Genomic DNA, 27,584 nt, shown 5'->3' with positions numbered 1-27,584 from the left:
CTCATATTTATTTATTTATTTTTCTTTTTGGTATTCAGTCATCAGTTTGTCCTTTTTTTGCTCTTCAAGGTTGGTATATGCTTATGGAGAGTAGTAAAGAAATATATTCTTGATGGGCAAAACATGTTTGTTAGTTTGGTAGGTAAACTAGTTTACCCCTTATGCATATCGTTAATTTGTACCTGTGCGTACTAATCACACTTGTGTTTTTTTTTTCTTTATGCTCCTATTTATTTATTTTTGGTATTGAGTCATCATCTTGTTATCTTTTTGCTATTCAAAGTGGGTACATACATGATTTAATTATGCAAAGTAGTAAAGAAATAAATTCTTGATATGCAAAACAAGTTTGTTAGTTTGGTAGGTAAACTAGTTGTACCCCTTGTGCCCATCGTCAATTGGTATTGTTCTTTTGTCTCAGGTTGTCCACACTTGCCTTTTCTTTTGCCGTGGTGCGGTTCATCCATTCGATAATATTACAGGTTCTTTTGTCTCAGGTTGTCCACACTTGCCTTCCTACAAATGCTTTTTTGTTATATTTTTTTTAATTGTTATATGATGTTGTTTAAAAAAAAAAAGTTTAGATTGATATTCTTTACTTTCTTTGTTGCAGCAAAATGGAACCTGTTGTATTGGAATATGTGTTTTTAAGAATAAGATTGTTTCGATTCCATTCCACAGTTACTCAACTCTAATGGTTTTGTGTTCTTCAGACCAAAAAAAAAAAATGGTTTTGTGTACTCATATATGTTCAAGATTTGATGAGCTTGAGGTTGGGGCTTTTGAGATGACTTACCTCGTGTCAGATCATCCTCCATGTGTACTAGAGACCAACTTATTATGTATATGTTATTGATGAACAAGAAAAAATGTACTGTTACAAATTGCTATTAAGGAGTAGGGCTCGTCAATGGGCCGGGCCGGGTCGGGCTTTAAAGAGGAGAGAGAAAATATCGGGCCGGGCCGGGCCGGGTTTTTTAAAAAAATTCAAAGCCCAAGCCCATCTCATGAGCCGGGCTTGAAAAGGCCCATCGGGCCGGGCCGGGCTAAGCCCAACGGGTCGGGCCGAAATGGGCCTAAAAAATAATAAGTGTAAAAAAAAAAAAAAAAAATTATAAGGATGGTATGAATAAATATGCAAATGTTTGGTGATGTGTTAAAGAAAAGTATGATTATATTAGGTGGTATGATTATGTTTGGTGATATGATATGTTGTTTGCCTTATTATATATATATAATTGTTGTATTAATAAATGACACAAATTAATGTGCTAATCATCCAATTATAAACTAGGAATGAGTATAATTCAATGGAAACAAACACAATTTTTATAACAAGTAACACACACACAAAAACTAAAAAGGGGGATTTGTCATTCAAGTGATGTAATTCTAATCCTAAACCCTTATTTATACATAATTATATATGTATGCGGGCCTAACGGGCCGGGCTTTTGTGGGCGGGCCGGGCCGGGCTTTCATGGGCTTAATCGGGCCGGGCCGGGCTTCAAACACCCAAGCCCAAGCCCGGCCCAAGCCCAAGCGGGCCGGGCCCTCTCAAAGCCCATAACGGGCCGGGCCGGGCTTTTTTTCAATGGGCCGGGCGGGCCCCCGTAGGCCCATGAGCCCGCGGGCCAAATGATGAGGCCTATTAAGGAGTGCCTATTGCTTGACTAGGAAATAAGTGTTGATGATGTGTTTGGTGGTGATGACGATACACATACTACTGAGAACGACTTCATTGGGAAATATGTAGGGTCATACATACTTGTCTCATTCTTGGAAGAACTACATCAATCATGTGGGTCAGAAGTTCACAGGTGGGGTTATTGAGTTTTGAGAAAAACTGTGGAAATATGCCATTGAGAAAGGTTTTAAGATTGGGTACCTTAAAAATGAAAAAGAGAGAGTGACTGTCCAGTGTTTTAAAAAAGTGTCTGATGGGCGTAGTTGGTGTGTGCATGCGTCCTTATTTCATGCAAATGGATTTCTTTTTTATATTCGGAGCATGAACAATGAACACACTTGCAGTAGACGCATCTGTGAACATAAGAGCATCATGATGTCTTAAAAAATTGTGTCCTTTGTTTTGGTCGACACCATTGATGAAACCGATTAAAATTGTCAAGGATTTCAAGAAGAACTATGGGAGCTGTGTTGAGCTCAAATCATGGTTCACGTTGTATGTTGGAGTGTGAACCAGAATCATCCCGTTTCAAAAGGTTTTTTTTTTTTTTTTATCTCCTTCCATGCTTACATAGAAGGATTTAGGTTTTGCCCGCCGTTGTTATTCCTTGATGGGACTAAAGGAAACATTAAATCCTAGCTAAATTTAGCCACAAAAATAAGATTACAATTAATCTTAGGCAACGGAAGTGTGAGAGTCCGTTTTCTTAAATGTTGATTAAAGAAAATAAATGTTATTATATATTCTTAAGTAATTATCTTGGTAAGATGGAAATGTATATGTATAGTTGTTTTACGTTTATAATACCATTTCAATAGTTATATGTATATTATTCCATTAAATAAATAAATAAATATATATATATATATATACAGTTATTCTCTTATCCGGATGTCCGTATGTTATTATCATGCGGATGCTATTATAAACAGGTAGGAAAGCAAGGAGGGGTAGTACAAAATACATGGCATCCGCACGATAATAACGTTCGGATGTCCGCATAAGAGAATTTCTGTATACATATATATATGATCGTTTGCATAAAAAGAGTTTGTTTAAATTATACATTTGTTCTCTTTTAGTTGTTTAATAGATGCTATCAGTTCTTAGCCCAATAAGAAGCTAGTAGCCAGCAACTTCTTCTAGTATAAATAGGTCCCTTCGTTGCTTCTTGTGAAAACACACAAACCTTGTGTAATATTTGAGGTTGCACATTGCATGCAATGCATGCAAAGCAAGAGTTCTTAATTAAGACAGAGAGAGAGAGGAAGAAAGAAAGCTAGTGGTGATAGAGTTCCTGGAGGAGTTAGAGGTCCCATCTTGTGTATTTTCTTAACTTGGAATTAGCTTTGAAAAAAGAGGTATGGGGTTTCTTGGGGGCCTTTACAGAGATTGATTTAATCAAATTTCGTGGGTACTATATTATGCATGATATGATTATTTGGTTAATGTTCTTGTTACAATTGAATGGTTACCCTGGAATGTTTATGTGTTATTGACTGGTTGAATAATGTTGGCATAATTATATATACATTGGTAATATTTAAAATGGTCACATTGTTATGAAATATATGGGATATGGGAAAGACATAATTATATCCTGTCATAGAAATTGGTTGGAGTTGTTGGGTTGAGAAAATAATGGAAAATAAGGTAATGGAAATAATCTTTTGTGTAGTTGAGTCTAACTCTTTGTCGGCTGCGCAGATCTCACGGCCTGGGGTTCCGGGCCGAGGGGATGTGCGTTGACACGTGGCTTCCTGCTTTTGGATGCGGTGTGGTTGTGCGCGGGCGTGCCAGCACGGTCTACCGTGCGTCGAGAGGTTGATGTGTGATCGGTGCATATTTACATATCATTTTGTACCCTTCTAGCTTATGATTTGGTTATGTTTTTGAGTTAAACTTGTGCTTTTAATCCTTTTTGTGTTTATCTTTCAGTTCATTGAGCTTTAGGTAATAATGAGGGCTTTGGATAGTAAATGATGCAATCCATGCATGTTAGGGCCTAATTTGGATGAATGGATGAAGAGCTTAAAGACAAACTCAATTTTGGCTACAGTCCCCTGCCAGCCCAGTTTCGTAGGTCATATTGCAAGCTTTGTTTCAGCAACCTACATAGCTCGGATGAGGCCACATTCTTCATGAAAGTTGTTCCAATGGGTGTTTAATATAACATATCCAAAATTCAGCCCCATTGGATAAATATGGAGTCTGTTACCTAGCAAACACAGAGCCATGCTCAGGATGGATTTTATCAGCGCGCAAAATGAGTTAGCAATTTGTTTTGGCCTTAACTTCCTCCTCCGACCTTGGATTGGCCCAAATGATATATGGCTGGAAAGAAGACATTCTGAACTTAAAGTTTGAGTGGTTAAAGTCTTAATTTGCTTAAGGGAAGCCCAATTTGTAAGCCCTTGAAGTTGCTGGTCATGCTGACCTCAGGATGAGCTATTATTTCTGGTTGGAAGCTTGGTCATGGTGACATGAAGATGAGCTAGGGCTGCTGGTGGGATTTATTAGTGAAGTGCATCAACCATTTCAGATTTTATAATGGAAGTGTTGTATGCATTAGTGAAGTGCATCAACCATTTCAGATTTTATAAAACAAGTGTTGTATGCATTAGCCATACTTAATTCAGATTTTCAGCTTCCTTAGGCCTATATATAGTGAGGTTTCCCAAGCTTGTAAACACACCCCAAGGGGGGGAGCTCTCAAACACTTCTCTAGAGCTCCCTTCCCTTCTCTCCCTCAAATTCTCTTAGTTTCATTTTCTAGTTTTCAATTGTAGTAATGAAATATTTGTGCTGAAATTCTCCTTAAGTTTTCCAAGTTCTACTTAATTTTCATTGTTATGTAAATTCTTTTCTTTAGTTTCAAGTTTGATTAGTTTCCAAGTTTCAATTATGATTTTTGTTCTTATTCATTATGCTTATAAGTTAATATGCTAGTTTGAATGATTGATCACCATTTAGGCTTGCATGTTAGCTATCTTGGTTTGAATTAAGAGTAGACACCATACTTTAATTCGAATTGAACTATGAATAGGAAGAGTATGTATGGACATTCGACAACAGGGATTAGATACATGCTTGGTTGTTTAAATTGTTCTTCTATGCTTAATGGGTTCCTAATGCTTAATTTTAGGTTAGACAACAAATGATCAAATTAGGGAATTAGGAACACAAGGTTATGACCACACACCATGGCTTAATCATACATTAGCTAGAATCAATCCGTTAATCTAATTGAACTTGGGAACTTATCTACTTGAGTTAGTTATTTTCTTTCTTCCTTGTTTTATTTATTTCCTTTCTTTTTCATTTCTATTTTGTGTAGGGAAAATGAATTGGATCATTCAATCACCAATCCTCGTGGGATCGACCTCGCACTTACATATGCTATACTACCAAACGGCTCGTGCACTTGCGAGTATCACAAGTTGAGGATGCAGCTGAATCCATTTTGGTGCAGCTATATCGACACAACAAGTTTTTGGCGCCGTTGCCGGGGATTGGCAACATAGTTTGGTTCTATTTCTTTTCCCTACTTGTTTTATTTTTATTTTTCATTTTCATGTTTTTCTAGACAGTTTCATGTTTTAAATTTAATGGCGTTAATGGACAAGTTGTGTTTGTAGTCCAACGGACAAGGACAATTGCCTAACAAGCAAGAGAACTGGGTTTAAGTCCCAGCTTACACAACCCATTGGTGTTTGTTACTTTGATGCATGAAATTGGATGTGTGTTGATTTTCCTTCTCATTTTTTTTTCCTCATCCTTTTAATTCTATTTCAAGTTTTCTGTGTTTGTTTTAGCAATTTATTATAGCTCAATAAAAATGGAGAGAGATGGCAACTTCAATCATAAAGATAGGAAGTGTGGAGCAGTAGGAGAAGTCGCGACCTCCAAGTGCATCACGCTCGACCTAATCGCTTCAAGGGGGAGCATTTCAATCCTTTCTCTTCTTTGAATTCTGTTTATTTTCGTAGTTGTTTTTGCCTTTTGGTCCGCGTTGAGTTCTTTGTTTTTCTATGCTGAATCCAACCATATAAAGAACGTAAAATTTGGACTTACGGTTGGAAAGTTATAGCCTAAAAACTGAACAGAGGTCGAAGCTGAAAAACATAGAAACGAATCTGTCCAAATGGTGATAAATAGGTGATAGAAAGTGCTGTTTGTTTTTTTTTTTTTTTCTTTGGTTTCTTGGTTTGTTTCTTTTAGTACAATAATTTATATCGTTTGTTTGAGTTTGTTTAGAGTACTTAGTTCATTTTCGTTTATGGTTTGTTGTTTCATGTTATCTTAATTTGTTTTTGTTTCTTTTTCTTATGAGAATATATTTTTAAAATTTTTTTTTTTTAAAAAAAAAAAAAAATTATTTTTCATATGAGCCGACTTATGGTAACCCCAGTGAGCACTTCCGTTAATACAGTGTCTAGGAGTTCTTTAGGCGACACCTTCGGTGTCTAAGAAGTTTGGGTTTTAAGCGGGACCATTGTGACCCCTCCAATCTTCCCGGATCCCCTGGCTGTGTTTTCTGAGGCCCTTAACTGGTCATCCGTGAGTTGCTTGTATATTCGTGTGTTTTTAAATTAAGTTTTATTTATTTATTTATTTTCTTTGTTTTCTTTTCTGTATAGTCTTTGTTTTTGTTTTGTTAAGTTAGTTTATTTATTTATTTACGTGGTATGGTCAGTTAGTTTATTTCTGAGTGTTAAAACACATTTTTATTTCAAACGCTGCATTAAAAACAAAAACAAAACAAAACAAAAAAAAAAAAAAAAAAAAAAAACTTCTTCTTCTTCTTCTTCTTCTTCATCTTCATCATCATCATGGCTTGCCTCTATTTTCTCTTACTTGCAGAATCTGCAGCAGCTCGACATGGTCCTCATTTTTCCTCTGCAGTGCTTCCACGTGCTGATTGGCACAGTAGAGCCGCTTCTGCAAGTCCGCCACCATAACCTTCAAGGAAGCTATTTCCTCGCTCATTGCGGCACACTCCCGTGTCCTCGCCAGTAATCGCATGCCCAAATTGGTAGCCGAGACCGCGTGGAGCACAGTTAAATTGTGGGACTCCTCCACCGCTGCCTTGTCAGACCTCTGTGCCACATGCAGATGATCTGTCGGTGTGAGCTTGCTGCCAATCATGCCTCCCAGCAGCGCTGCTCTGTTCGGCACTGCCTCAGCAAAGTTCGGTATCGCCTCAGCAAAGTTTGAGGCCGTGCCGTGATGATATGTGGAGTTTGGGAAGACAGGAGTTGGAGGAGCCCTTGTCTGGGCATTCGGTGGTGCAAGTGAGAGCTCAAGGTTGAGATCATCAAGGTGAGTGCATGAGGATGCCATTTGTTTTGCTTCTGAATTTTTTGATGTTTTTCCTTGAGTTTGCAGGAAGAAATGCTGGGTATCATCCGCTTGCAGAGGTGTGGTTTAAATAGACATATGCTGATGAGAGAGAGCCAACACCATTTCGGATTTCCCGGGCATGCTCGACCTAATCGCTTCAAGGGGGAGCACCTTTACTTTTACTTTACTTTTCTTTTTTCCGTGTTTTCTGGTGTTTAATGTTTTTGCCCGTTACTTTCATTTTCTAGAGCTTTGTGTTTTTGCTTTTCCCTTTCGGCTATCATCTTTATTTTATTTTAGTTAGGGAACTGTGCTTCCATTTCCGTTTGTCGTCTTCGTTTGATTTAAGTTTGGAAAGTGTGCTTTCTTTTCCGTTTTCTTTTTCCTTCTGCAAATTTACTCTTTTATTTCCAAAACAAAATAAAGACAAAAACAACCAAAAAAATAAAATAAAATAAAATAAAAACATCAATAATGCAGTAGAAGTCATTTCTTCACAGTGCTCGGTGTCTCGACAATTGGAGCTTTGAGTTTGGCCCTCTGGCTGTCCTCTTCCTGGGCTTCATGCACAGCCTCTTGGGGCTCATCACTTGAGCTCCCAAAGATCGCAATCTTAGCTTGAGCGTAACTACTCTCGCGATCTGCTTGTTTGCGTTTACCCGGTCTGTCTAAGTCTTCCAGCCGTTTTCGCATGTCGCGAGAGTACAACTCTACCATCTTTGATAGGTTTCTATTCTCGTCCCGCAATACTTCTAGCTGGTGTCGATTCACCTCCACTATCCTTGACCTCTCCCTTTTCAAGCTTTTTATAGCAGTCTGACACTCCTCAACCATACTTCGCTCCGCCGCCAACTGACCTTTCAGCACCTCTACCTCATGGGACTTCGCAAGTAGGCGATGACCCAAACTTGCGACTGTTGCCGTACTCTGCACGCTCAGTGCCAGGGCATCGCTCACGACCCGGTTGTCATCCCTTGTCCCCAGAACACGTATATCTTTAGGAGTCACTAAATTTCTAGCCACTCCAATGGCAACATCGTTGTCCAGGAGTATTGAGTCAGTTACTGTCACAGGCCCCCGTGCGGAAGCAAAGTAGGGCATCCATACTGGTGCCGCTGCTTGGCCTCGTGTCTGAGTCGGTGGAGCTAGGTTGAGATCCAACGAAAATGGGTAGTTAGAGGCCATTTGATTTCTCACTCTCTTTTCTTCTTTCTTTCTTTTCTCTTTTGTGTGTTTCTGAGTTTGTGTTTTTTTACCCTTTCTTTTTACCTTTTATAGACTTAGTCTGCTAAACCCTAGCCGCTGCGGTTCTGAGTTCTGTGCGGCCCTTACCGCTTATCTCTATATGTCGCCGCACCCGTTTCCCAACCCCTTTAATTGCATTTTCACCTTTCACCACCTTCAAGTGAAAAAGTCGTCGCGCCTTCCTACGAGTCTAATAATTCTAGCTTGAGGGATGTGAAAGCGGCCTCTGCACGCCGACACGTCCCTCACCTATTTTCCCCGTGACTTCCCAGGAACCAAGGCATCAAGGACCACACTTTTTCTGTTTCGTAAATACCCGCCTTCGCACTCCCAATTCACGTTTTATTAAATTAAAATAAAAAAATAAAAAAATAAATTAATAATAACATGTGGGCTTCGGACTTCATTGTGGGCTTCGGGTTTTCACCGTTGTTAGGTTTCAAAGTGTGTTAACTTCTTTTGGGTTGGGCTTTCAATCGTTTGGGTTTTGGTTTGTGTAAGACTGTTTGTTTTCTGTTTCGAGTGTTTTACTGTTTCGTTTTTTTATTTTTATTATTTTTTGTTTGTTTGTAATTTTTATTTTGTAATTATTTTATTTCAATTCTTGTGTGTTTTGTGATTTTATATTTACTTTAGTACCTTTCATTTCTTGTTATGACATTGCTTGTTCCTAATTTTTAAACATTGAGGACAATGTTCATATCTAGGTTTGGGGGTATTGGAGTTTACCAAGTAAATTTAGTTTCTCTTATTAAAAAAAATATATATATATTTCTTGCTTGTTTTTTTTTCTTTTTCTATATTTTGAGTCTTGTTTTGTTTTGAGTCACTTTCCGAACACATTTGATGAGATTGTGATAAATGTTTGCATGACTTAAATGAAAATTGAATTTTATTTATTTATTTATTTATTTTTGTTCCTTGTAAATTCTTCTTGTAAAATAAAATAAAATAAAATAATTCATTAATTAATTAATTTGGCATCGTTCTAGCATGATATGTTCGAAACCTTCTTTGCACTTGCCATTTGTTTCATAATTTTCCAATTAAAGGATTTGCATGACCCAAAGAATTGTATCAAGCATAAATTAGACTTATATAACCATATAATGTGAGCTTTTGAGCCTTGTGCTTCATTTCATGAGTGTTATACACATACTCTTATTTTCTTGTCATCAAAGTTGTTGTTTGATCTCATTATTCATTGATTTGGTTGAACACTTAAAAGTCATTCATTCTTATGCAATTTGATTTCATGACATTTAAAGAAATGATATTAAGGCCTTCTTTGGATCGTTTGTGCCTTTCAAGCTAACCTTATGCATGCTTAAGCATGATTTTCCATTGTTAACCATTTTGAGCCTACATGTAAACCTTTTCTTTCATTTTACCAATTATATTTCCTCGCCTTAGCCCGAAAAACAAATATTTACCTTTCTAAGGAACTCATGAGCTCTAATTCGGATGTGTTTTTCATGCTAAGTTTGGGAAGGGATATTACATAGAAGAAAAAAAGAAAAAAAAGAAAATCACACAATTGGTGAAAGAAAAGAAAAGAAAAAAGTTATGATTAAATGGTAGTTGAATGAAATTTTGTTTTTGGGTTTCATTGGTGTTTGGAAAGGAGTTTAAATCATTGTAAATGAAGGTATAAGGAGTTTTGATCATGTAAAAGAAAAAAAAATCTAATCGTGATGATTCGAAGTCTTGTAAACAATTTTTTTTATGCTCTTACATTGTGAGTTCCTTGGACTTTGTATTATCCATACCTTTCATTTCTCACTCACCTTACACCCTTGGCCCCATTACAACCTATAATAAAGACCTAAATTGATCTTAAATGTCATGTGGTTGAATTGCATTCATTTTTCTACTTTTAAGTGTTTGGCCTCCTTCTTGAGATCATATTAATGCAAGTTCTTCATCTTCCTATTTTTGAGTTAAGTACCTTATGATTTAACTCTAATCCCATGTCTATAACTGAGTGTTGCATTGTAGCCCTCTTCTGAGTGATTCATTTGTGAGAGGACAACTTTGGTGAGATTTGAAGTTGCATTTGTGCTTGGTATGATTTTTGAAATTGTGTGGAAACTAAGATTGGGGAATTTGTTGCATTTGGCTATCACACTACTACACTTTGAGCATATTATGTTTTGAACTTTGCCGCTTTGTGAATAATGTCTAAAATTGAGCTTTTATTGTCAAAACGTTTAAGTCATGTGCATGAGTCATTTCTCTTCACAAAATGTTCGGAAAGATTGTTTTGAGTTTTTATTTTGATTTTGTTTTTTTTGTTTTTTGTGTTTTGTGTTTTGTTTTTATTTTTATGTTTGTTTTTGGTTTTGGTTTTGCTTAAGAACTAACAAATCTAATAAGTTTTCTAACCATTTTGTTTTGTAGAGTTAGAAAAACGTTTGTGGGTATCGTAACTGTTAAACCCTCAGGAGACACAACTCCTCCTACTAGGGATGCCTAGAGGTTTAAAGGCTTGTTGCATATGCTCAATGCAATCGAGTTACCTACGAAAGTGGTCTAGTTAACTTCTTGTTTGTTTTTATCTTTGTTTTCCTTTTGTTTTGCTCGAGGACTAGCAAAATCTAGGTTTGGGGGTATTTGATCGGTGCATATTTACATATCATTTTGTACCCTTCTAGCTTATGATTTGGTTATGTTTTTGAGTTAAACTTGTGCTTTTAATCCTTTTTGTGTTTATCTTTCAGTTCATTGAGCTTTAGGTAATAATGAGGGCTTTGGATAGTAAATGATGCAATCCATGCATGTTAGGGCCTAATTTGGATGAATGGATGAAGAGCTTAAAGACAAACTCAATTTTGGCTACAGTCCCCTGCCAGCCCAGTTTCGTAGGTCATATTGCAAGCTTTGTTTCAGCAACCTACATAGCTCGGATGAGGCCACATTCTTCATGAAAGTTGTTCCAATGGGTGTTTAATATAACATATCCAAACTTCAGCCCCATTGGATAAATATGGAGTCTGTTACCTAGCAAACACAGAGCCATGCTCAGGATGGATTTTATCAGCGCGCAAAATGAGTTAGCAATTTGTTTTGGCCTTAACTTCCTCCTCCGACCTTGGATTGGCCCAAATGATATATGGCTGGAAAGAAGACATTCTGAACTTAAAGTTTGAGTGGTTAAAGTCTTAATTTGCTTAAGGGAAGCCCAATTCGTAAGCCCTTGAAGTTGCTGGTCATGCTGACCTCAGGATGAGCTATTATTTCTGGTTGAAAGCTTGGTCATGGTGACATGAAGATGAGTGTTAAGCTCATAATTTCATACATATACATGCCCAATTTACTTACTTCTTTTGCTTAGTTCCTATAATTCTAAGTTATTTCCCTCCCTTTGTGTGTTTTGTAGGCCAATAGAGCAAGAGAGCATAATTCATGCAATTCAAGCATGTTAAGGCCTAATTTGGATGAATGGAAGAAGAGCTTAAAAGACAAACTCATTTTGGCTACAGCCCCCTGCCAGTCCAGTTCCGTAGGTCATATTGCAAGCTTTGTTTCAGCAACCTACACAGCTCGGATGAGGCAGCATTCTTCATGAAAGTTGTTCCAATGGGTGTGTACTATAACATATCCAAAATTCAGCCCCATTGGATAAATATGGAGTCTGTTACCTAGCAAACACAGAGCCATGCTCAGGATGGATTTTATCAGCGCGCAAAATGAGTTAGCAATTTGTTTTGGCCTTAACTTCCTCCTCCGACCTTGGATTGGCCCAAATGACATATGGCTGGAAAGAAGACATTCTGAACTTCAATTTCGAGTGCTTAAAGTCCTAATTTGATTAAGAGAAGCCCAAGTTGTAAGCCCTTGAAGTTGCTGGTTATGCTGACCTCAGCATGTGCTGGTTGGATGCTTGGTCATGGTGAGCTAGGTATGAGCTATCATTTCTGGTTGGAAGCTTGGTCATGGTGACATGAAGATGAGCTAGGGCTGCTGGTGGGATCTATTGGTGAAGTGCATCAACCAATTCAGATTTTATAATGCAAGTGTTGTATGCATTAGTGAAGTGCATCAACCAATTCATCTTTTATAATGCAAGTGTTGTATGCATTAGCCATATTGAATTCAGATTTGTCACTCCCCTCTCCCTATAAATACCACATCCATTCCACATTCAAGACACAACAAATCCTGAGATTCACAACCCCCACAATTCACTCCAACCATCCTCAAACACTCTCAAAATCCCAAACACTCCAACAATCACCAAAACAACTCCAGCAAACCTCTCTTCCATTTCCCTACGAATTTCATCTTCCTTAGCCATCACCACTCACTCAAACTCATCCCAAATCACCTCCATATCCTTCATACATCTTTCTAGAAGTGGGGAAGCTCTTGGAGAAGCATTAGAAGTGGAGAAGCACTTGGAGAAGCCTTGGACACCACAAGAACTTCAGAAAAAGGGTTTTTCTACTCTTATTGTATTCATTATGTTTTCTCATTTCTGTTCAAGTCTCTTTTCCATTATGAGTAGCTAAATCCATAACTAGGGCTTCGATGTAACCTAACATGAATATTCTGGGTTTATAAGTTTGGAGTTTCAAGTTTGATTCATGATTCATGTTCTTATTCATTATGCTTATAAGTTAACATGCTTGTTTGAATGATTGATCACCATTAGAACTTGTTTGTTAACTATCTTGGTTTGAATTAAGAGTATACACCATGCTTTAATTCGAATTGAACTATGAATAGGAAGAGTATGTATGGACATTCGACAACAGGGATTAGATACATACTTGGTTGTTTAAAATGTTCTTCTATGCTTAATGGGTTCCTAATGCTTAATTTTAGGTTAGACAACAAATGATCAAATTAGGGAATTAGGAACACAAGGTTAGGACCAAACACCATGGCCTAATCATACTTTAGCTAGAATCAATCTTTGAATCTGAATTAGACTTGTTACTTGAATCTTTATAACCCAGAATTGAATTGTTATGGTGATTCGAATGCCCTAGTCTCAAAATCTGTTTTCCAACTCTTAAAACCACTCTTTGTTACATTTGTTTACTTGTTTTTGTTTGCAATTTCATTTTGCTTCTTTTGTTCAACAATCACAACCACTCTTGTTTTAAATTCTGTTTTAGACATAACCTCCTACTTTCTTGAATTTGGTAATCTAAGTACATAACTAGTTTTAACTTCTCAGTCTTCGTGGGTACGACCTCGTACTTGTCTTGCTATACTACTAATTGCCCCGTACAATTGCGAGTTAACATAATATTAACAACAAATTTTGGCGCCGTTGCCGGGGACTGAACGAAAGTTCTTCCCTGGTTATGTGCCCAAGGTTACCCTATTCTTTTTAGTGTTTCTAATTAATCTAATTTTCTGTTTCAGGTAGTTTATGTCTAAAAATCCATTACTTGAACAAGTGAGGTCTTCGTTCCAACGTTCTAGATCTTTGAACGCAGGACCATCATTGCAACCCAGACGAGTGACCTCTGAAATTCAGAATCGTCTAGAAAGGGAGTTGTCAACTGCAAAAGAGCAAGCTCTTGCTACATTTACAAGTCTTGCTCTCCACACTGAACTTCCCGGTTCTTCACTTTCAAATTCGGAAGCAAGTTCAGACCAAGAAGAAGAAGAAATGATGGCTGCCATTGAGTTCATGGGAGAACTTGATATCCCAACAATTCCAGCATCTCCTTCAAGCATTTTGCTGCCCACTGTAGCTCGAAATTATGAGCTTAAATCTTCTCATCTTAATATGCTGCCTTCCTTTTATGGTTTACCTAATGAAGATCCATTGACTCATATAAAGGATATTTTTAATGTTGTGAGTTCTTTTCCCTTGACAGGTGTGACAGAAGATCAACTTCGAATGAGAGTGTTTCCATACACTTTAAAGGATAAGGCGAAGTATTGGTTGAATTCTTTGAAGCCTGGTTCACTCACTACATGGTCTGCCATTCAAAAGAAGTTCCTGGAAAAATACTTCTCCACGCAAAAGACCGACATGCTTAGGGACAAGATCTTGTTATTTGCACAGCAAGATGATGAATCGTTTTGTGAAGCATGGGAGAAATTCAATGGGTTGCTCAACCAATGTCCTCATCATGGGATTCCATTGAAGCTTCAAATGCGTATGTTTTATAAAGGACTAACCCCTTCTAGTCATAATATAGTCACCAATTTTGCAGGTGGTTCTTTTAAAACCAAAACTCCAGAAGAAACGTACGAACTCTTTGAGGAGATAGCAATGGAGACCCAACATACGGATACAAGAGGTAAACGTGTTATTAGTGGTTCTAATGATGCTTCTAGTGTGCAGATTTCAAAACTGGAACAAAAGTTAGATGCTCTTCTTGCATTAAACTCAAGAAGCCCTCCGAAGGAAGTGTGTAGCATTTGTGAATCTCATGACCATGCTACCACAGCTTGTCCACTTGGGGCTGGATATCCAGAATTTGTGCAAGAGCAAGCTAAGTTGGTAAATTCCTACAACCAAGGTCCAAGAAATGATCCATACTCTCAAAGTTATAATCCAGGTTGGAGGAATCATCCAAACTTTTCATGGAGAAATACCCAGAATCAAGCAAATCCCCCTTCATTCCAAAGGCCACAACAATCATCATCATCATTGGAAGATATAGTGAAGCAGATGGCAATCAACCAATCCAATTTTCAGCAAACTACACAAGCTGCCATCTCCAAATTGGAAGTCCAATTAGGCCAAATAGCTGCTGAAATAACTCAAAGAGTGCCTGGGAAATGGCCAAGCCAAACTGAGATCAATCCAAAGAACCCAGAAGCCAAGGCCATTCATGTGCTCAGATCAGGTAAGATCATTGATAATAAAGATGATTCTAATCTTTCAAATGATGTTGTGATTGTAGAAAATGAAGAGGAGGAGACCATGGCCACGGAAGGAGAACAACTCAAAACTTCTCAATCTGCTCCTAAGGCCAAATCAGATTCTCAGAAATCCGATCAATTCCAATTGCATAAAAGGGATGACAAATTTGTGCCACCACATCTTCAAGAAGATAGATACGTGCCACCCGCTCCATATGTTCCACAGATTCCATTTCCAGGCCGTCTTAAGAAAGCAAAGCAAGATAAGGCTTTTAAAGAGATTTATGATATTTTGAGTAAAGTTAATATCAATTTGCCTTTGCTTGATCTTATTGAACAGATTCCTGCATATGGAAAATTCATCAAGGACTTGAAAACTCACAAGCTCAATTTCGCTCCAAATGAAGGAGTAAAGCTCGACCAGAATGTAAGTGCTGTATTGCAAAGGAAGCTTCCACCAAAACTAGATGATCCTGGCAGCTTTGACATTCCCATTAACATTGGAGGCAAGAAGGTTGGAAGAGCCATGTTGGACTTGGGAGCAAGCATCAATGTTTTGCCATATTCAGTTTATCAAGAGCTTGGCTTAGAAGGGATGAAGAAGACTTCAATGCGACTTGAACTAGCTGATCATTCTATAAAATATCCAAAAGGTATTGTAGAAGATATTCTAGTTCAAGTTAATACACTAATTCTCCCTGCTGATTTTGTAGTGATGGACATGGAAGACAATCCAAATGGAGATCGTGTTGATCCCATTCTCCTAGGCAGGCCATTCATGGCCACTGCGGACACAATCATCAAAGTGAAAGATAGCACTCTCTCCATGACTGTTTTGGGTGAAACTGTTGAATTTAAAATGCTTAATGCTCTATCTCAACCTTCTATCTCTCTTGATTCTTGCTTTTCAATTGATGTTGTGGATCATGAGGTTTCTTCCAAAATTTTGCAGAGAAAGTCTAATGATGCTCTAGAAGCTGTCTTAACACAAGAAGAGGAAGATCTTTGTGAACCGGAGTTCCAAGAAGTGGTGGCTGCCTTAGAAGTGTTTCCGCCATACCCACCATCCTTTAGGCCACCAATCGAGCCTCTTGGACCATCATCCACGAAATTGGAGCCATCCATTGTCATCCCACCAAAGCTAGAACTTAAACCTCTTCCCAATAATCTTAAATATACATATTTGGGTGCTAACGAAACTCTCCCTGTTATAATTGCTGCAGGTCTCTCCTCACATGAAGAAGAGAGCTTAATTAAAGTTCTAAAAGAGCATAAAACAGCCATTGGGTGGACCATAGCAGACATCAAAGGAATTAGTCCAAGCATGTGCATGCACCGGATTTTAATGGAAGAAGACAGCAAACCATCTCGTGATGCCCAAAGGAGGCTAAATCCCAACATGAAAGAGGTGGTTAGAGCTGAAGTTTTAAAGCTACTCGATGTAGGAATCATCTACCCAATTTCAGATTCTAAGTGGGTGAGCCCTGTGCAAGTTGTTCCAAAGAAGTCCGGAATCACCGTTGTGAAGAATGAGAAGAATGAGCTAGTTCCTACACGAACTGTCACTGGTTGGAGAGTTTGCATTGATTACAGGAAGTTGAACACATCCACTAGAAAAGATCATTTCCCCTTACCTTTTATTGATCAAATGCTTGAACGTTTATCTGGCCATGCTTACTATTGTTTTCTTGATGGTTTTTCAGGTTATAATCAAATTCCCATTGCTCCGGAAGACCAAGAGAAAACCACATTCACATGCCCATTTGGTACGTTTGCTTATAGAAGGATGCCATTCGGTTTATGCAATGCCCCAGCAACTTTCCAAAGATGCATGATGTCAATCTTTTCAGATATGGTGGAACGATTCATTGAGGTATTTATGGATGATTTTTCAGTTTTTGGTTCCTCTTTTGATAATTGTCTTCACCACTTGTCTCTAGTGCTTAAAAGATGCCAGGAAACAAATCTGATTTTGAATTGGGAGAAGTGTCACTTCATGGTGAGACAAGGCATTGTACTAGGCCATGTGATTTCAAGCAAGGGAATCGAAGTGGATAAAGCCAAGATCGACCTCATCTCAAATCTTCCACCCCCTACCTCTGTTAAAGGAATTAGAAGCTTTCTAGGTCATGCTGGATTCTATAGAAGGTTCATCAAAAATTTCTCAAGCATTACAAGGCCATTGTGTAATCTCCTTGCTAAGGATGCTGTTTTTGAGTTTAATGAAGCTTGCATGGAAGCTTTTTCTACCTTGAAGAGGGAGCTAACTTCAGCCCCTATTATCATAGCTCCGGATTGGTCTTTACCATTTGAAATAATGTGTGATGCCTCTGACTTTGCTATTGGTGCAGTTTTAGGTCAAAAGAAGAACAAGCTGCCCCATGTGATTCATTATGCTAGCCGGACCTTGAATGATGCTCAAATCAACTACTCCACAACAGAGAAGGAGTTGCTTGCTGTGGTTTTTGCTTTAGAAAAATTTCGTTCTTACCTTGTTGGTTCTAAAGTAATTGTTTATTCTGACCATGCAGCCCTTAGATACTTGCTCACTAAGAAGGATGCCAAACCACGCTTGATTAGATGGATTCTCTTGCTGCAAGAATTCGATTTGGAGATTCGAGATAAGAAGGGATGTGAGAATGTGGTAGCTGATCATTTGAGCAGAATTGTGGTTGAAGAAAAAGGAGGAGCTGTGCTACCCTTGAATGAGACTTTCCCTGATGAACAACTATATGCTGCCCAAGTCAAAGAGCCATGGTATGCTGATTTTGTTAATTATCTTGCTTGTGGTGTTCTTAGAAATGATCTAACTTCTCAGGATAAGAAGAAGTTCTTTTCCATGGTGAAACATTATGTATGGGATGAACCTTTCTTATTCAAGCATTGCCCGGATCAACTCATCAGAAGATGTGTTCCAGAAGAAGAGCAAGAAAGCATACTTAGGCATAGCCACGAATTGGCCTGTGGAGGTCACTTTGGAGCTAAGAAAACAGCACTTAAAATTCTGCAATCTGGTTTCTTTTGGCCCACTCTATTTAAAGATGCATTTAATTTTTGTGTTAAGTGTGATAGGTGCCAAAGGATGGGGAACATAAGTCGCAGGAATGAAATGCCATTGAATAACATACTTGTTGTGGAGCTCTTCGATGTGTGGGGTATTGATTTCATGGGACCATTCCCATCTTCCTTTGGTTATACTTACATACTTGTTGCTGTTGATTATGTGTCTAAATGGGTGGAAGCCATAGCCACCAAAACCAATGATTATAAGGTGGTGCTGAAGTTCTTGAAGGATAATATTTTCACAAGGTTTGGTACTCCAAGGGCTGTCATTAGTGATGGAGGCAGCCACTTCTGTAACAAGCCATTCGAAGCACTCATGAAGAAGTACAACATCACCCATCGAGTCTCTACACCATATCATCCGCAAACTTCTGGTCAAGTGGAAATAAGCAATAGAGAAATTAAGCACATCCTGGAGAAGGTGGTGAACAATACAAGGAAAGATTGGGCAGCCAAGCTCAATGATGCATTATGGGCTTATAGGACAGCATATAAGACTCCCATTGGAATGAGCCCTTATCGTCTTGTGTTTGGGAAAGCTTGTCACCTGCCAATGGAGCTTGAACACAATGCTTTTTGGGCCATCAAGAAGTTAAATTTTGATCTAGACAAGGCAGGCCATGCAAGAAAGTTTCAGCTGAATGAATTGGAAGAAATTAGACATGAGTCTTATGAGAATGCAAAGCTTTACAAAGAACGAACCAAGAGCTACCATGACAGAAACATTCAACGGAAAGAGTTCTCCAAAGGTATGTCAGTTCTTTTGTTTAACTCACGTTTGCGTCTCTTTCCAGGAAAATTGAAGTCTAGATGGCAAGGCCCATTCACCGTGGTCAATGTTTCTCCCTATGGAGCTGTGGAGATTCAAAACCCTAAAGATGGCTCGACTTTCAAAGTAAATGGACAACGTTTAAAGCCATTCTATGAGGGAGTTTCAGCTGGCATCCAAACTGGCCATGTGGTAGATCAACTTCCCTTCGTACCATCAACTTAGCTGATTGCACAATGTCTTGCCAAGACAGTAACTAAGGCGCTTCTTGGGAGGCAACCCATGTGTTCAAGAAGAATGTGCTTGGTAGCAATCGACCTAATCGCATCAAGGGGGAGCATTTCAATCCTTTCTCTTTACTTGTTATTATTTTAAATTTCTGTTTTTTTTTTTTTTATAAAAATTTAAAAAAAATTTAAAAATTTAAAAATTTAAAAATTTAAAAAGATTTTTCATATGAGCTAACTTATGGTAACTCCAGTGAGCACTTCCGTCAATACAGTGTCTAGGAGTTCTTTAGGCGACACCTTCGGTGTCTAAGAAGTTTGGGTTTTAAGCGGGACCATTGTGACCCCTCCAACCTTCCCGGATCCCCTGGCTGTGTTTTCTGAGGCCCTTAACTGGTCATCCATGAGTTGCTTATATATTCATTTTTTTTATTTTTTATTTTTCCTAAACCTTCTTCTAAACTTTTCCCTTTATCATTTGTTTGTTCTCAATCATCTTTTGTATGCTTTCACATTGAGGACAATGTTCAATTCAGGTCTGGGGGGAAGGTTTTCAATTTCAATTTTCTTATCCATTTGTGTTTTCAATTTTCGTTCTCTTGTCACAATTTTTTTATTTTTTATTTTTTATTTTTTATTTTATTTATTATTTTTTTTTTTTAAAGAATGTCATACAATCAATGCTATGGAGCTGCTATTTGAGGTTTTCATATCAGAATTTTGCACTTCACAAAGCTTTTGCTCTTAGAATTCTGGTGGCTAAAGTACCACGCTCAAATTCTTGAAGGAAAATAGTGGAGACTACCCTAGTGAGCTATATCGAGCCTAATTGCTTTCTTGAGAGGGTTTAAAGTGTTCTATTTCTCATCCATACTTATTTTCTTCAATTCACTCTAATTGATCTCATTATTCCATTTTGATTGAATACTAAGGATGATTCTCTTTTTCAGATATCATGTGCTTTCTCTCATTCATGAATGAACTCATTGAAGTGATGCTAGGCTATGTGTGCATAACCATTCTATGTGCTTTCTTTTCACCCTACCTATATGTGTGTTCCATCAACCCTCTTGAAGCCAAACACTTAAAGCCTTTTCTTCTATCACCCTCATCATTTCCCTACCTTTGTATCTCAATCTGAGATACTTGACCTATTGTAGCCATACCCTATAGCTTAGAAATATACCAAGGTGTGCCAAGATAAAGTTTGAAGCAAGGAAGTTGCAGCCATGTACCTAAATAAAGATGATGTGAATCTGTGCAATGAAGTTAATGAAGATGCAGATCAAATCAACGAAGATGAAAGTGTTTCGATTTGATCTAAGTGTGAAAAATAAAGTCTATGCCAGGAGATACCATGAAGTTTGCTGCCATGCCAATCTAAATCAATGATGCCTTGCAGATTAATGAAGCATGCAACCTTGGTATGTTCTTAAGTTATTTGTTTTTCCTTCCAATTCTTCCATTTCCCCTAAACCTTAGCCTTTCATTACAACATTGTGAAAGACCTAGCTGATCTTTGAGGATGTATTCATGGGTGCTGGTAAGTATGTGTGTATCTCTATTCTTAGTATTTAATTCCTTTCATGAGATCTAACCAAATTTGTGCTTCTATTTCATACACTCACTTATGCTTTCTTGAGAGAATTAAAACATAGGTTCTGAGTGATTAAGTGTTATCTGTGAGAATTAGAGTCGAAGCATGTTCTCTATTCAAGGTTTGAGTGTGCTTGCTTTGAAACTGTGTGCCTTTGAGCTATAGCTTCCACTTGTACACACTGATTGATGACCTATCTTGGCAACTCTATGGTGTTGGAGGTATGACTAAAACATTCTTTCATTTTCATTAGTTGATTTCAAAGTTGTTTTTCTAACCATTTTGTTTTGTAGAGTTAGAAAAACGTTTGTGGGTATCGTATCTGTTAAACCCTCAGGAGACACAACTCCTCCTACTAGGGATGCCTAGAGGTTTAAAGGCTTGTTGCATACGCTCAATGCAATCGAGTTACCTACGAAAGTGGTCTAGTTAACTTCTTGTTTTGTTTTTATCTTTGTTTCTCTTTTGTTTTGCTCGAGGACTAGCAAAATCTAAGTTTGGGGGTGTGTTAAGCTCATAATTTCATACATATACATGCCCAATTTACTTACTTCTTTTGCTTAGTTCCTATAATTCTAAGTTATTTCCCTCCCTTTGTGTGTTTTGTAGGCCAATAGAGCAAGAGAGCATAATTCATGCAATTCAAGCATGTTAAGGCCTAATTTGGATGAATGGAAGAAGAGCTTAAAAGACAAACTCATTTTGGCTACAGCCCCCTGCCAGTCCAGTTCCGTAGGTCATATTGCAAGCTTTGTTTCAGCAACCTACACAGCTCGGATGAGGCAGCATTCTTCATGAAAGTTGTTCCAATGGGTGTGTACTATAACATATCCAAAATTCAGCCCCATTGGATAAATATGGAGTCTGTTACCTAGCAAACACAGAGCCATGCTCAGGATGGATTTTATCAGCGCGCAAAATGAGTTAGCAATTTGTTTTGGCCTTAACTTCCTCCTCCGACCTTGGATTGGCCCAAATGACATATGGCTGGAAAGAAGACATTCTGAACTTCAATTTCGAGTGCTTAAAGTCCTAATTTGATTAAGAGAAGCCCAAGTTGTAAGCCCTTGAAGTTGCTGGTTATGCTGACCTCAGCATGTGCTGGTTGGATGCTTGGTCATGGTGAGCTAGGTATGAGCTATCATTTCTGGTTGGAAGCTTGGTCATGGTGACATGAAGATGAGCTAGGGCTGCTGGTGGGATCTATTGGTGAAGTGCATCAACCAATTCAGATTTTATAATGCAAGTGTTGTATGCATTAGTGAAGTGCATCAACCAATTCATCTTTTATAATGCAAGTGTTGTATGCATTAGCCATATTGAATTCAGATTTGTCACTCCCCTCTCCCTATAAATACCACATCCATTCCACATTCAAGACACAACAAATCCTGAGATTCACAACCCCCACAATTCACTCCAACCATCCTCAAACACTCTCAAAATCCCAAACACTCCAACAATCACCAAAACAACTCCAGCAAACCTCTCTTCCATTTCCCTACGAATTTCATCTTCCTTAGCCATCACCACTCACTCAAACTCATCCCAAATCACCTCCATATCCTTCATACATCTTTCTAGAAGTGGGGAAGCTCTTGGAGAAGCATTAGAAGTGGAGAAGCACTTGGAGAAGCCTTGGACACCACAAGAACTTCAGAAAAAGGGTTTTTCTACTCTTATTGTATTCATTATGTTTTCTCATTTCTGTTCAAGTCTCTTTTCCATTATGAGTAGCTAAATCCATAACTAGGGCTTCGATGTAACCTAACATGAATATTCTGGGTTTATAAGTTTGGAGTTTCAAGTTTGATTCATGATTCATGTTCTTATTCATTATGCTTATAAGTTAACATGCTTGTTTGAATGATTGATCACCATTAGAACTTGTTTGTTAACTATCTTGGTTTGAATTAAGAGTATACACCATGCTTTAATTCGAATTGAACTATGAATAGGAAGAGTATGTATGGACATTCGACAACAGGGATTAGATACATACTTGGTTGTTTAAAATGTTCTTCTATGCTTAATGGGTTCCTAATGCTTAATTTTAGGTTAGACAACAAATGATCAAATTAGGGAATTAGGAACACAAGGTTAGGACCAAACACCATGGCCTAATCATACTTTAGCTAGAATCAATCTTTGAATCTGAATTAGACTTGTTACTTGAATCTTTATAACCCAGAATTGAATTGTTATGGTGATTCGAATGCCCTAGTCTCAAAATCTGTTTTCCAACTCTTAAAACCACTCTTTGTTACATTTGTTTACTTGTTTTTGTTTGCAATTTCATTTTGCTTCTTTTGTTCAACAATCACAACCACTCTTGTTTTAAATTCTGTTTTAGACATAACCTCCTACTTTCTTGAATTTGGTAATCTAAGTACATAACTAGTTTTAACTTCTCAGTCTTCGTGGGTACGACCTCGTACTTGTCTTGCTATACTACTAATTGCCCCGTACAATTGCGAGTTAACATAATATTAACAACAATGAGCTAGGGCTGCTGGTGGGATTTATTAGTGAAGTGCATCAACCATTTCAGATTTTATAATGGAAGTGTTGTATGCATTAGTGAAGTGCATCAACCATTTCAGATTTTATAAAACAAGTGTTGTATGCATTAGCCATACTTAATTCAGATTTTCAGCTTCCTTAGGCCTATATATAGTGAGGTTTCCCAAGCTTGTAAACACACCCCAAGGGGGGGAGCTCTCAAACACTTCTCTAGAGCTCCCTTCCCTTCTCTCCCTCAAATTCTCTTAGTTTCATTTTCTAGTTTTCAATTGTAGTAATGAAATATTTGTGCTGAAATTCTCCTTAAGTTTTCCAAGTTCTACTTAATTTTCATTGTTATGTAAATTCTTTTCTTTAGTTTCAAGTTTGATTAGTTTCCAAGTTTCAATTATGATTTTTGTTCTTATTCATTATGCTTATAAGTTAATATGCTAGTTTGAATGATTGATCACCATTTAGGCTTGCATGTTAGCTATCTTGGTTTGAATTAAGAGTAGACACCATACTTTAATTCGAATTGAACTATGAATAGGAAGAGTATGTATGGACATTCGACAACAGGGATTAGATACATGCTTGGTTGTTTAAATTGTTCTTCTATGCTTAATGGGTTCCTAATGCTTAATTTTAGGTTAGACAACAAATGATCAAATTAGGGAATTAGGAACACAAGGTTATGACCACACACCATGGCTTAATCATACATTAGCTAGAATCAATCCGTTAATCTAATTGAACTTGGGAACTTATCTACTTGAGTTAGTTATTTTCTTTCTTCCTTGTTTTATTTATTTCCTTTCTTTTTCATTTCTATTTTGTGTAGGGAAAATGAATTGGATCATTCAATCACCAATCCTCGTGGGATCGACCTCGCACTTACATATGCTATACTACCAAACGGCTCGTGCACTTGCGAGTATCACAAGTTGAGGATGCAGCTGAATCCATTTTGGTGCAGCTATATCGACACAACAATGTGGATGGAAATGGTTAAGTGGTGCGCCTGTTTGAACTCGTCTTCTAATCAAACGACTGTAACCGAGAGAGGAACTGATCTCGGCTGCAAGGTTCACGGCCTGAGCTACAAGGCCGTTTAGGGGTGGTGCTGATGGTGGGTTTTGGGCGGTGCTCCGACGCGCTGCTCAGTGAGCGGCGGTCGTATGATATATGGGGTGAATGAATGAGTAACAGAGATGGTGCTCCGGCGCCTTGAAAATCAAGGGTCGTATGATAAATTGATGAATGGATTTTCCTTACAAACTAACACTACTCCTAGGAAAGCAAGTAAAGATATTGAAAGTGCATTCCAGGAAAATATAATTTGCTCCGTGGGAGGCTTTTGTTTGGTGTTTGAACCCTTTGAAAGTAGTCTTGAGCCTTGTATTTATAGGAAGAGTTCCTGGAGGAGTAATCGAGGCTGAAATCCTGCATAGTGGAGTCTTATTAGAGCAAGTGGGTAGTCCAATCGACATTTGGGATCGTGAAGTATGGTGGTGTGACCCCATAAATCCTGGTGAATCTCGGCCGCCGCCCTGATCGTGGGTTCTGCACCTCTGGCCGTGGGGACGCATTTATTGTTCTGATAGCTGGTCACCCAATCTCTCAAGCTGTAAGAATCCTTGTGAGAATGTCTGCGTCTAATCACTCTGTTTCCTGTCGCCACAACCTGACTTCAGTCACTTCCCACCTTCCCTCGTGCATTAAATGCTTATTTGTGGCCAGTGGGTTTGCTGCAATAAACAGAGGCATTACTTCATTAAATGAAGCATGGGACCCTGCTATCACGTGATGATTTGATTTTTTAATATCATTGGCCGTGATTTTGTTCGGCCTCGGCCTCGGCCTATTATCGAGGCTGAGATGATCGTGCCTTAGCAACTTTTCTTTTGTCTTCGGGAGGGCCGAATATCTTGGCGAAACGCTGCATTTGAGCAAATGCCAGGGCCGAGAAAAGGGCCTCCTTCGGTCAGTTCATGGCCGTGATTTATTAGGCACAAACACTCTTGGTAGGTACCAAATCTCAGGGATCCCACAGTGCATATGATTTTTATTAGGTGATGTGGGATTGGCGATAGGGAGTTAGATAAGATGACTAACAAAAGGGGAATTATGGGATGATTGGGATGATTGTTAGTTCATATAAATGGGCATTCGGGACCAAGTGGTATAAGCATGGTATGGGACGTGCAGGTCTGCTTGTCCAGTTATATGAATTAACGGGAGTAGTTGAAGAGCATTCATGCACTATTATTGTTATTAATATGATAATTGGTTGTGTGATTGCACGTCACCTAATTTAGTTATATCAATTTACTGTGGAAAAGTTTATGTCCCTACTGAGCTGTGGTTTCGCTCACCCCTTAACAGATTTTGCAGGTACTGAACCTGAAAACTAGGATTTGAGATGAACTGGCCTATCTGTAGAATGTGTTGTGTACATAGCTTGTGGTTGAATAATGAGCTACTTGTTTAATAAACTCTTGAGTAGTTCTTAACGTGTAAAATATTGTAGTAATGTAATATTCCGAAAACTTCCGCTGGAAATTCTATTTAGGAGATGTTTATTTATTTATTTTAAGTTCTTCACATTTTGATTATAGTTTTCCTTAAATTTTATAATTAAGGTGTGAATCACGTCTTATTTCAAATTTACCTAAATCCCTAGGTTGGGGTGTGACAGAAAGCTTTAAAATTTAATATTTGAGCTATAACATAACTAACCCTAAGTATCTTGAGGCTTTGTTTAGATTGTTCCACTCCTAGACATTCTAGGCTAAGAAAAAGAGAGAGTAAAAACTTTACCCTTGAAGCACTACTCAGGTTGACATCCTTTGAGTTGATCACCTTATGGAAGGCCTTGTAGATTCATCAAATCACCAATGGAGGTGATCTCTAACTCTTCCACACCAAGGAAGATGGAGGATATGATGCAACCTTGGAAGGAAGGATGCTAGTGTTCACTTCCTAGGATGACCAATTTTTCCTAGGTGGAAGGAGCTTAATGGTGTTCTAAATCCTCTCTTGAAACTAGCTCAAAAACCCTAACTTTTCTCAAGAGACAAAGTTCACATATATAGACCCACAAGAAGGTCAGGGCTTCCACAAATCGTGAGTGACGTCTAGCAATATGTCACGGTTGCCAAGCCAATTTAGAATGGGGTTATGGACATATTCAGTTGAGATTACCGTGCAATACAACCATTCTCTTAATCAATGCTCTTGATCATGCTAATTGGGGCATGGAATTCATGACAAGCCCTTAATGTGATCTGCAATCTCTTGTGATTCATTAGAGCATGATCATAATCTCTAATGTTGATCTAACTCGTTACTTTGGCCAAAGACTTTCGAGTCACATCTTCTGAGCTTTCTCCTTCTTTACTCAAGGTAGAGATCCCTTGTTGTACACTTACATGTCTCCATAAATTGATCATGAATCTAGCTTAGTCATATCTTTGGGTTATGCCTAGAGGAACCCAATGCTTCAACATGGTTGATTCTCCTATGATCATGAACAATTTAGGATGTGGACATGGTACATAAAGGTCTCATGAACTTAACTTATTTAAGTCACTTTCTACATCTAACGATCCATAGACTTGTTGGTTAAGTAAATGACTAAGATTATTACTCAAAACAACATAATTCCCTTAATTAATTAGGTAAAATATCCTTAGAGTTTACATCTCATGATTGGCTCTAGGCATACTTCTAGCAGGGACATTTATCAAGAACAAGTATAAGGGTCACATGCTCGCTGCTATTGGGAAAAATTGCAACCAAGGTAATGAAACAAGCTGTTTTTAACAAAAAAAAATTAAATTAAATTGATGCCACTCTGTGTAGGTAAACTATGCATTATTTTTTTGGTAATAGTGTTTTAGATTTTGGGGTTTGTTCCTTACCATTCTTTTTTACAATGTCAAACACCCGTTAGTTTTGGTTTTTTTTTTGTTGCTATGTTTTCCTCATGAAATTTCAGTTTGTGACATATCTACCAGTACATAAAATGGTTGTTATGATCTAATATTGTTATGATGAAAACAAGTATGGATCCTTTACCGTTTGCAGTCGTTGATTCCGAGAATGAAGAAAATTAGACCTGGTTTCTCCAATCTAGCAAAAATTATTAAGCCCCAAGGAAGGACTATTACATTCATATATGATCGTAACAAAGGGTTGCTTGAGGCACCGCCATTTGTCTTCCCACATTCACCATATGCATTTTACTTCCACCATTTGAAACACAATGTGCTTGCCAAGTATCCATCTTCAGTGTGCATATGCTCCGACTGA

At 38.0% G+C, this 27,584-nt stretch overlaps 1 non-coding gene and 1 pseudogene across 1 annotated transcript; one reads left to right on the top strand and one right to left on the bottom strand.

The window, feature by feature from the left end:
• The first annotated feature begins 727 nt into the window (after positions 1-727).
• Positions 728-27,584, top strand: LOC148292393 (uncharacterized; annotated as a pseudogene).
• LOC148292394 (small nucleolar RNA R71) lies at positions 14,271-14,377 on the bottom strand. Its single transcript, XR_015827206.1, has one exon. It is a non-coding gene; the product is annotated as a small nucleolar RNA R71 (small nucleolar RNA).

The sequence above is a fragment of the Prunus avium genome, chromosome 8, assembly GCF_965620075.1.
Source record: "Prunus avium chromosome 8, drPruAviu1.hap1.1, whole genome shotgun sequence".
NCBI classification, from domain to species: Eukaryota; Viridiplantae; Streptophyta; class Magnoliopsida; order Rosales; family Rosaceae; genus Prunus; species Prunus avium.
This window is presented reverse-complemented; position numbering and strand designations above follow the sequence as displayed.